This window comes from Suricata suricatta, chromosome X, assembly GCF_006229205.1.
Source record: "Suricata suricatta isolate VVHF042 chromosome X, meerkat_22Aug2017_6uvM2_HiC, whole genome shotgun sequence".
Lineage (NCBI taxonomy): Eukaryota > Metazoa > Chordata > Mammalia > Carnivora > Herpestidae > Suricata > Suricata suricatta.
This window is the reverse complement of record NC_043717.1, coordinates 96,300,480-96,310,436: the sequence shown is the minus strand read 5'-3', so window position 1 is coordinate 96,310,436 and position 9,957 is coordinate 96,300,480. Positions and strand designations below refer to the sequence as shown.

Sequence of the window (9,957 nt, the reverse complement as noted above, 5' to 3'; positions counted from 1 at the left end):
AAAGACTATTTTTAAATGTGCTGTCCTTGATGGAGACAATTTGCTACTGAGTGTCTGATCTACGTGAACTTTTCTAACCAAGGTTCTTCCTCCCCAACAACATTTTCACTTTAAATAAGAGTCAATGGCGGGGGGGGGGGGGGGATTCTAGGAATAGAGCCACAACTTGGAGACGACCCTTCTAGTATCTTCAAACATGCAGAAAGCCCCAAATCTAGAAAAAGGGGAGAACGAAAAGAAATTTTAAAAGTTTTGGCAAAGCAGCAGCCCCCAGGCGCTCCCAGCAGCCAAGAACAGCAGCAAAGAACCAAAGACTCAAGGTCAGCAGCCAACATGCTGTGATTGAATGGGTTGTAGATGAGGAAGAAAAGATCACGTGGCCTGGTGGCCAGTGATGGCTGTTATAAAAAAAAAAAAAACAGCGCCGAATGGAAAGAAGAGAAGCCAAAAGAACTGGCAGCTAACAGCAGGTCACAGAGGAGAAGGCCAGCAAGGGAGAGAGCAAACAGCAAAGCTTGGTGACTTGGTGGAACAAACAGCCACCAGAGTGTGATAGGCTGCAGCCTGATGTCATGCCAGCCAGGCTGGAGATAGCTGGAGGTGGAGAGCAAGGGCAGATACTAGGAGACAAACCAAATCATTTCCATTTCATGTCTGGCTGAAGGCACACTGCCTGTTATCCATACAACTACAGCAGACGTGCTCCTTTCTAGTTTCATAGTCTTCGGAGGCACTTTGGGTTGGAATGACTGAGGGGCAGAAAGGGGGCAGATGACTGCCTGCATGCACTCCACCATGACCTTGAGCAAGCCTGTTGGCTCTGGGGACCGAAATGGTATTCTCCGGAAATGCAGAGGGTTAGGCAAGCAGGGACACTGTGCGATGCTGTGTGTAATGTAACCAGAGGAAGGAGTCATTCACACTGGGCTCCTACAGAACGGCGCCCCCTTCAGGTGAACAGTCCAGAACCCGCATGACCATAAAAGGTGAAGATCCTGGTTAATACCCGGTCCAGTCCAAAAGTCTGAAATTCCGTGAAATTAAAAAGGTGCTTAGTTGTTGTTGTTGTTGTTTTAATATTCCTAACATAGCCCACATATCAAAGGATCTAAAGGTAGAAATCTTTCCATGTGTTCCTTTGGGCGGATCGTATATGTGACTTTTAGCACTTCAGGAAAGCAGAGCATGAGAATTCCTTGTGGCCTGAGGAAAATTATGGCCTTTTAACTAAAAACTTAGTTAAAAGGAAGGCTTGTGGTGTAAATCGTCCTCACCAAATACCTAGAAATATCAGCAGGTTACATATCGCACTGAATTTTTAAAAAACGAGCTTTCTTCCTTGTGGAAGAGAAAGTTACGCAGCTGGGAGGCAGAGCAGCGATTCTTTCCTTTATTCAACAGATTTGCATGGGCCAGCTGTGCCGTACTGGGCAGAATGCTATGTGCCGGAGATCTAGAAAGGGATCAGCCCATGAGTTCTCGCCACAGAGGAATGAGGATGCATTTATGAGCACTAAAAGGACAAGTGACCAGAAAGTTAGGGAAGGCTCGTCACAGAAGATGGGGCATTGGAGGAAGAGCAAAGGCCATCCCGCACGGATCGCAGGAGTGGAGGGCAGGCCAAAGAAGAGAGGGAGCATGCACAGAAGGAGAGGGCTTCATGGGGGAACCGCAAGTAATTCGATCATTGCTGTTCTGCACACCTGGCGGGAGGCAAGGCTGGTAAGTGGGGCTCTGGAGGTTCGCGGCTTTCCACAGTGTGCTCAGTAGTTTGGGTTTTATCTGTTGGCTCTGGGAATAACTTGAGGTTTTTAATTAGGAGAGTGGCCATGATCAGATCTGTATTTTAGCCAGATCGTTCTGCTGGGGAGTTGGGAGACTAAATGTGGGGTGGAGGGGAGGCTGAAGCTCGAGGCAGGGAAACTGGTTTGGAAACTGTTGAAGAGTTTATGGGGAGAGCGGAGGGGAGGAGAGGAGGCTGCCGATGAAACAAGCATTTCAGAGGCGGCGTCATAAGGATTTGGGAGCTAATTAGAAGGGATGGGTGAAGGAGACAAGGCATCCATTAGGTTGAGCTTTGCAGGTTGGGCAAACCTGAGAATGGTGGGTCCTTCCCCCACAAGCCACTTTATAAAGTTGACTGCTTTCTCGGAGTTACTCCACTTAGCAATCTTACTTCCACATTGTAAATTCCACTTCACGCCTACAGCTAGCGCTGAACTCCCGGGAGCTGCAAAGTAGTTCAAGGCACAACTAAAGAAAAATATGCAGACAGTTTGATTTGGTAATGGGCTGGGGTAAGATTTGGGTACCACTTTAGGCAACCACCTTGTAACTCATCCATATTTAAAATAATGTGTCCTGATTGCTCAGAGACTTGCTAATTAACCTGTCGGAATAATTGCTCTTTCGATTTTTCTTTATAATATGGATTGAAAGCATTTTACAAATCATTCTCGCACCTGAATCACCGGCATTCTGTATTCAGGTCAATCACAGTTCTTTTGCAATTAATTGAACAATATAAGAACTAAATGTCCCTAAACGCATTCCCCACAACGCTGAAGGGGAGAGAGCCTAGGGATAAAGTTCACTATCCAGAGAACTTTATTAATGGGACAAATTTCTTCCCCAAAGATAATTATAAAGAGCTAGTGGCAGGATGTCTGTGTTTCTATCTCTCATTCATTGTTTGGAGTTGATTTTTTTTTTAGTTAGGCTTTTCTTTCAAATTACTCCAAAGGTACCCTACTCTCACTCATGTCATGAATGATAACGAGTTCCACACATTCTTATGGAGGTGTACAGCTTACAGAGTGCTTTCACATTTCACGTTTGGTTAGGACAACCCTATAAAATAAGCGTGGTATTACCATCCCTATTTTGTTTTCCTAAACCAGGAGGATGGAAGACTTAAGTCGGTATTGTTTGTGGGCATGCCAGTGGCAGCCGGTCACACTCAGGAGTTGTGCTTAATCTAGTAGCCCTGAGCCACATGTGGCTCCTGAGCCCTTAAAACATGGCTAGTCCGGGGGCTCTTGATTTCAGCTCACGACATGACCTCAGGGTTGTGGGATCAAGCCCTGCATCGGCTCTGCACTGAGCATGGAGCCTGCTTGGGATTTTCTCTCTCTCCCTTTGCCTCTTCCCCACCCTCTAAAAAACAAAACAAAACAAAATCCCCAAAACACGGCTCGTCTGACTTGAGATGTGATGGAAGTGTAAAATACATGTGGCATTTTGAGAACCTAGAAGAAACATAAGAATGGCAATATCTCAGTATTTTGTTTTATATTGGTTACATGTTGAAGTGATGTTTTGAATTTTCGCAGGTAAATAAAATGCATTACTAAAAGTTCCACCTGTTTCTTTTTACTTCTTAATGTGGCTACTAGAAAATGTTACATCTTGTGTATGGCTGGCATTATACTTCTATTGGATAGAGATGTTCTAGAAGGACCTGAAGGTCAGGCAAGAGAGCTTGGCCTGGCTTTGGTAGACAATAGACTCATTCATTACAGATTCCAAAGCAGGGGGAAACAGGATCAAAGCAGTGTCTCAGGAAGGTCAGTCTGGTAGTGACATACAGGACAGATCGGGGAAGGAAGGAAGGCTAGAGATCCCTGTAGCCACGAAAAAGCAGCTAGGAGCTGTGACTAGTAATCCAAGCCCGAGGGAATCAGCCTGAGTTTGGATGGAAATGAAGAGGAAGGGAGAAACATTTTACATCAAGACCGCCCATATGCCTGCAGGAGAGAGAGCAAAGGTGGTTACAAAACTTCTAGCCTGGGAGACGAGGGACAGAGGTTCGGGATTAAGGCGAAACCTGGGATGAATGAAATCCTGAATGAAGACATTACTGTCTTAGGTCAAGTTGGAAAAGTCTCCCAGGAGTAAAATGATGATGATGATGAAGACGGTAACGGTGGGAAATAATAATCATAGGTAACGTGTATCTGTGCTTCTGTGCCAGGACCTCACACATGCTAAGCATAGCATTTTATATGTAGCCTCATCTGGGCGTTGTGACCACCCCACGAAGTAGGTGCTGTTATTATTTCCGTTTTATAGATGAGCACATCGAGGCTCAGAGAGGATAGGCAACTTGTCCAGGTTGAACAACTAGTAAGTGACGCAACCAGGATCCTAACCCAGGTAGCCTAATTCCAGAGCCCACGAATGTAAACCTCTATACTGTGGGATCTTCTATGCAGTCCACCTTTCCTTTCACTGAAGCTTCTTTTCCCTCACGTCTACATGCAGACCAGTTGCGTGTGCGGAGCAGTGACTTAGGACTTGGAAGACCTCGCTCTATTTCTGGCTATAACCAACTAGCAAAGCAACCAGTCCAGAGTAAGCCGTTTTGCCCTTGCTGGGGCTGTTGTCTTGCCTAAGCAATGAAAAGGCGGAAAAAACCAACTTGAAGGTCCCTTTGCATTTTCATAACTTATTATTCCATACTTTTACATAAATCTGGCTTCCACAAAAAAAACACCTTTCGTCTTAATCAATGTTAATTCAGGCCTGGTTGAAATGTGTATCGGCAAGGAAACGTGTCTTTGAATACCAACAGAGAGAGTATGGGCTTTTCAGTCTACCGGTGCGTCAGGTTCCATCCTAGCTCAACTGACTAGCCACTAGCCATTTATTGTCCACTCGTATCATCACGGAAAGGAGAGAATCTGCACTCCTTTCCCTGGAAGGGAGAAGCCTAAAAGAAATATGTTCTACTACCCTCTGCAGCCTTATTTCCATCTTCTTATCTGACTTCTGGGTTTGGCAACAGGAAACTGGCATGTTCCCTCTAGACCTGTTGCTGAAATTTTCTGATATGTTCGCTGATATATGTTGCTTACAGAGTAGGCTCTGCCCCTACAACAGACCCATAGGTGAGGTCTCTCAATGTGTGAACCATTTGGAAGCTTTCTGGGAACATACATCTAGGCCGTAAGCTCCAGTCTAGCCTTTGTCAGGAAGACGGCTGTTACTTACAACGTTAGCTAGCTCGTGTCTTATTTCCCCACTGGTTTCAATGGAGGACGGAAAGGTGGGGGTGTTATTTGGTGGCTCCCCCAAACCTCACCCATCCTAATACCTGTCCTTCTTGAACTTCATCCCATTTTGGCCAGACCAGTATTCTGATTCATTGATTTTCATTGATTTATACTTTTTTTAATACAAGAACCCTTTCCTCTGTCAAAATCGTGCCAGGAAATATAAACACGTAAAAGAGATAAAAGTGATCAACTGTCCTTGAAGCGGATGTTTGGAGCGGTGCTAGAGCCCTTTCGGAAAAGCCCGGCTCTATCTCTAAAGGTCACTTGTAATCCTTTTTCAAAATATAAATGATCCTGTCAGGCTTAGTATCGTGTGCAAATTTAAAGAACATGCTGCGAATCTCCTCATCTAAGGTAAGTGAAAAACATATTTATGGCAGCTACCTCTAACTTTCCACAAGAGAAGTGCCCCTTAAAAACGACGTAAATTGAATAACTTGTAAATCAAGAAATAAATGAAGGGGCGCCTGGGTGGCTCAGTCAGTTAAGCATCTGACTCTTGATCTCAGCTCAGGTCTTGATCTCAGGGTTATGAGTTCAAGTCCTGCGTTGGGCTCTGTGCTGGGTGTGAAAGGGAACTGCAGTGAATCTTTTCAAAGAGCAAAAATAATCCTTCCGTATTCGAGGTTGTCACACGCCAGGCTCTCGATGGAAGGGCACCACTCGCTGTGTCCCTCTGTCTTGATGCTCAGACACTGCACTGACCCCATTCTGGGCACAGACGCCCGAAAACCTATTTAGATGCTCCCCTGAAAAGTAATAGCTCAGCTCAGCCCAAGTCTTCCTAGCTTGTTAGTAAGCCCTTCATGATGAATAGAAAGCTTCCCTGTGATCCAAGGAGAGACAATACACATAGCTTCCCTCTCCTTGACAAGACTTTTTTTTTTAAAAAATCTTTTATTCAACCGACTTACTTTCTTCTCCAACCTGACATTTGCTCGACTTTGTCACGGCATATGATTCTTGTGTTGCTAAACTGACCAGCGAGACGGAATGACATGAAAAGTCATGTTCCAGTCCACTCCGTCTCCCAACAAGACAAATGACTTTTCCCTCAGTCTTGGCCCTTAAGCCTTACACGGAATATCCATGTGAGTTAAAGCTTGAAGACTTCTTCAGTTTTCTCCTCACGACTAAAACAGACTCTAATTCTGGTAGAAGACAAAGTTTACTTGTCCTCTTGCGTAAACAGAACACTGTGATAGCTAAATCATCTTAAAATGTCCCAATATCTTTTTAAATTGTGTGTACAGGCAGCACACCTACAAGGGAGGTTGCTAAAATGGTGAGGTACACATTAGGAAGACACCATATCATTGAAAGAATGGGATTGTCTTGCTTTTGGATCTCCTTTAAAACTTCCCTCTGGCATCGCATTTTCTGACCCTGGCACAACTGTTTTCCCCTTCAACCTCCAGCAATTTGGACTGAGAGCACTTTCTTTTGGTTTTGCTCCCTTAGCTCAAGGTGCTGATACACTTCCAGGCTCAACAGGGCTGTCTAGGAGTCTCTGTGTTATGGGTACTAATATAGCTTCTTCTTATAAAAGTACTTGCTTCAAGAATACCCAGTTCTTCTTGGATTCCTTCTTGTATAAGTTACCTCCCCAAGGTCACTTAGTGTCCTGAACTTACTAAAAGTCTCAAAGTCCATTTTATTTGATTGCATCAGTTCACTCTCTGAGAGAATGGAAATTCCACCACTCAAGACCACCCAAAAGAATTCTAGCTTACTTGAATCTTCTATATTTTAAAAGAAATTCTTAAGAAATTGACCCCCTAGTGCATTGCAGAAATGTATTGAACAGTCTATGGCCTCCAGAATTATTTTTCCAGCAGATGGCTAAAGGCCCTCATCACGAGCACCTATTTTTAAGGAAACTGGGCAAAGAAATGATCCACAGTTTGAGTCTACTGACACAAAATTCACGATTTTGCATCACGGGTCTCTTTAGAATACCTAGTATGAGGGTTTTTTAGGAAATAAACAATCCTAAAGATAAGTCTAAAATATCTGCAAAATGCGTTTTTTGAGGGTTCAGTCCTTACCCTAGAGAATCAGGAAGAAATTATGAGTTAGCAAGGTAAGATCAAAAGAAATTTGATCTTACATGTAGAAGCCACATTTTAGAAACTTTTCTCCTCTGTCTGAGAGTCAATTGTACTGTTAGTGGAGGAAAAATAGCTCAGAGTAGCAAAGACTTTGCCAAACTCAGTCAGATAGTGTGTTAAATGTTTCCTCTCTGACTTTCAGACCATCTCAACAGTGGCTATTGACCTATTATCAGGGGGGGAAAAAGCCATTGTGCAGATCACGTGCTCAATTGTTGAGGCTTTGGGTTTGGACAGGAGACATTTTTATGGAGACATACACAAAATAAAAATGAACAAAGGCGGCCTTGGAAAAACGAAGGACAGGAATGAGACTGAGCCACCCAAACACTGCAGAAAGATCTGAACAGAGGAGACCACAAAATAGCCATTCATTAGTTTCCGAATGATTATATAGCATCTCTTTCCTCCAGTTTTTAGAAATTATTTTCCCAAAAAATTTATGAGCATTATTTTATTTTATTTTATTTTTTATGTTTATTTTTGAGAGAGAGAGAGACCGACAGAGTGTGACAGGGTAGGGGTAGAGAAAGAGGGAGACACAGAATCTGAAGCAGGCTCCAGGCTCTGAGCTCTCAGCACAGAGCCCAACGTGGGGCTCAAACCATGGATGGTGAGATCAGGACCTGAGCTGAAGTCAGTTGCTCAACTGATTGAGCCACCCAGGCACCCCTGTTTATTTATTTTTGAAAGAGAGCTCTAACAGGGAAAGGAGTGGAGAGGGAGGAGGACAGAAGATCTGAAAGCGGGCCTTGCACTTACAGCAGAGAGCCTGATCTGGGGCTCAAACTCACAAATGACGAGATCATGATCTGAGTGGACATCGGCCGCTCAACCGACTGAGCCACCCAAGTATTCCTATGAGTAGATTTTTACATTATACAAGTAACATACATTCAATGTTAAAAATCCCAACAGAAATACGAGGCCAGTCAATCTCTTCCCCCAGCTCCCAGTGCCACAGCCTCTTGAGAGGTAATAACCTTTGCTAGGAATCGGTCCTGATCATTGAACTGACACCGGCAAACAGAAATGACACCAACAAGATGGAGTCACATTTACCAATTAACATGGAGTGACATTCATCAACGTAATAAGTGTCCAAGAAAGCAGAGTAAGCATGGACAGGAACCGTTTTCTAAAATTTAAAAAGCAAGTTTGAAATCACCCAGAATTCCATACCTCAATTATTCGCCTTCCTGCCTTTCAGTTATAACATTTTCACCTACACTTTTTTTGGAAAGAACACGAAACAACCTAGTCTAATCCCTTCATCTCACAGATAAGAAAATTGACCCCATAAAAGGTAAGTGACTTACTTGCCCAGCGTCATGGATTTATCTAATCAGCAGCAGACCCTGGCTAAGTGTTAAAGTGACACCCCTTGACCCACGTCCATGACAGTGCGTGGGGTGATCTACCAGACAGGATGTACCATGACTTTTTAAACCTGATTTTTGTAAAACTACCTAGATTTAAACAGACTTCTAACACACAGCTTGAAAACGTCACTATGAAATGGAGGTGACAAGTAAGCTTTTAAGAAAAATGGAGAGCCTTGCCCCACACATCTTCAGCATTCTCCCATAAGAAATAAAACAGGAGGGACCCCCCCCCACTTTCCAATGCATGGCTCTAAGAAAGCTTAGATATTCTCCCCGCAATCTGTAGTGTACTGTCTAGTTGCGCCGGCCCCCTCGGCACAGACAAATGCAAAGAGAGATCGGGCTCGGACTAAACAGTCATGCCTCCAGGCAACTTCAGGCCAATTTAAATCAAAACATATTGGTCTAGTTCAGGCTAATCAACCTCTAAAGGTCATACTCCCTCTTCCTTTGGCAACTTTTCATCATTATAATAAAGCACCTTCTGTCGTATCCTCCCCCCTCAAGTCACACCCCTATTGGAATGCTGCCAGTTCATCCCCACCTCCCCATCCCCCCACCTCCAGCTCTCCGTATCTCCCCCTCCTTTTGGTTAACTGATGCTGTAAGGGAGACCAATGCAGTGGATGGAAGAGACAGGTCTGGCTGGTGCACGGGACCCCCATGGGCAGATGATGGAAATAAGTTTCTACACACACATGGAGCAGATCCCAGAGGGCTCAGAAGGGCATCCATAGACCTGGGGAGTCTTTGAAGGCTTGGTGGGGGGACAGGGGTCGAAGGGATGAAACCATCTTGTTTAGAAAGTTGGCAGTTGGTATGGGAAGAGCAGGAATTTGGGAGGCACTTGGGGAGACCAAGTCGAAGGTTGTTATAGCGGTCAAAGAACGAACGATCACGATCTGGACTCAAGTGATGGCAGCAGAAATTGAATTGAAGAAACATATGTAAGAAGCATTTCAAAGGGATGATGTGGACAGGTCTTAGAAGAAATGAAAGGACAGGGTCAAAGGTAAATAATGCCTGGCTTTCCACCCTGGGTGACTAAAAGCTGGGAAATAGGGAAGAGGGGGTAGGTTTAGAGCCACAGAGTCTTCTTGACATGGTGACTATGAGCTGATGGCAGGACAGAAGCCAAGTGGAGATGCCTGGGTAAGAAGGCGAAGATGGGGAGCCCATCGGTGTGGAAGGGATACTCGAAACCAGGAACGGGGTGGCATGCATTCATGGATTTGGAAGACAGGAAAGACTATCAGAGAGAGGGGTGGTGGAAGACTAGAAGAGGCAGTTACTTTCTGGAAGGAAGAAGTATTAACAGTTTCAAATGCAGTCAAGGGCAAAGAGAATAAACATTAGTAACATTAGTAACATTTAGCCCAAGTGGCTATAGGCTAAATCCTAAGA

The 9,957-nt window shown here is 44.4% G+C and overlaps 1 protein-coding gene across 9 annotated transcripts in view; it reads right to left on the bottom strand.

Moving 5' to 3' along the window:
* The window catches only part of LOC115283931 (integrator complex subunit 6-like), a 52,596-nt gene that overhangs the window by 34,322 nt on the left and 8,317 nt on the right, over positions 1–9,957 (bottom strand). The window lies entirely within an intron of this gene.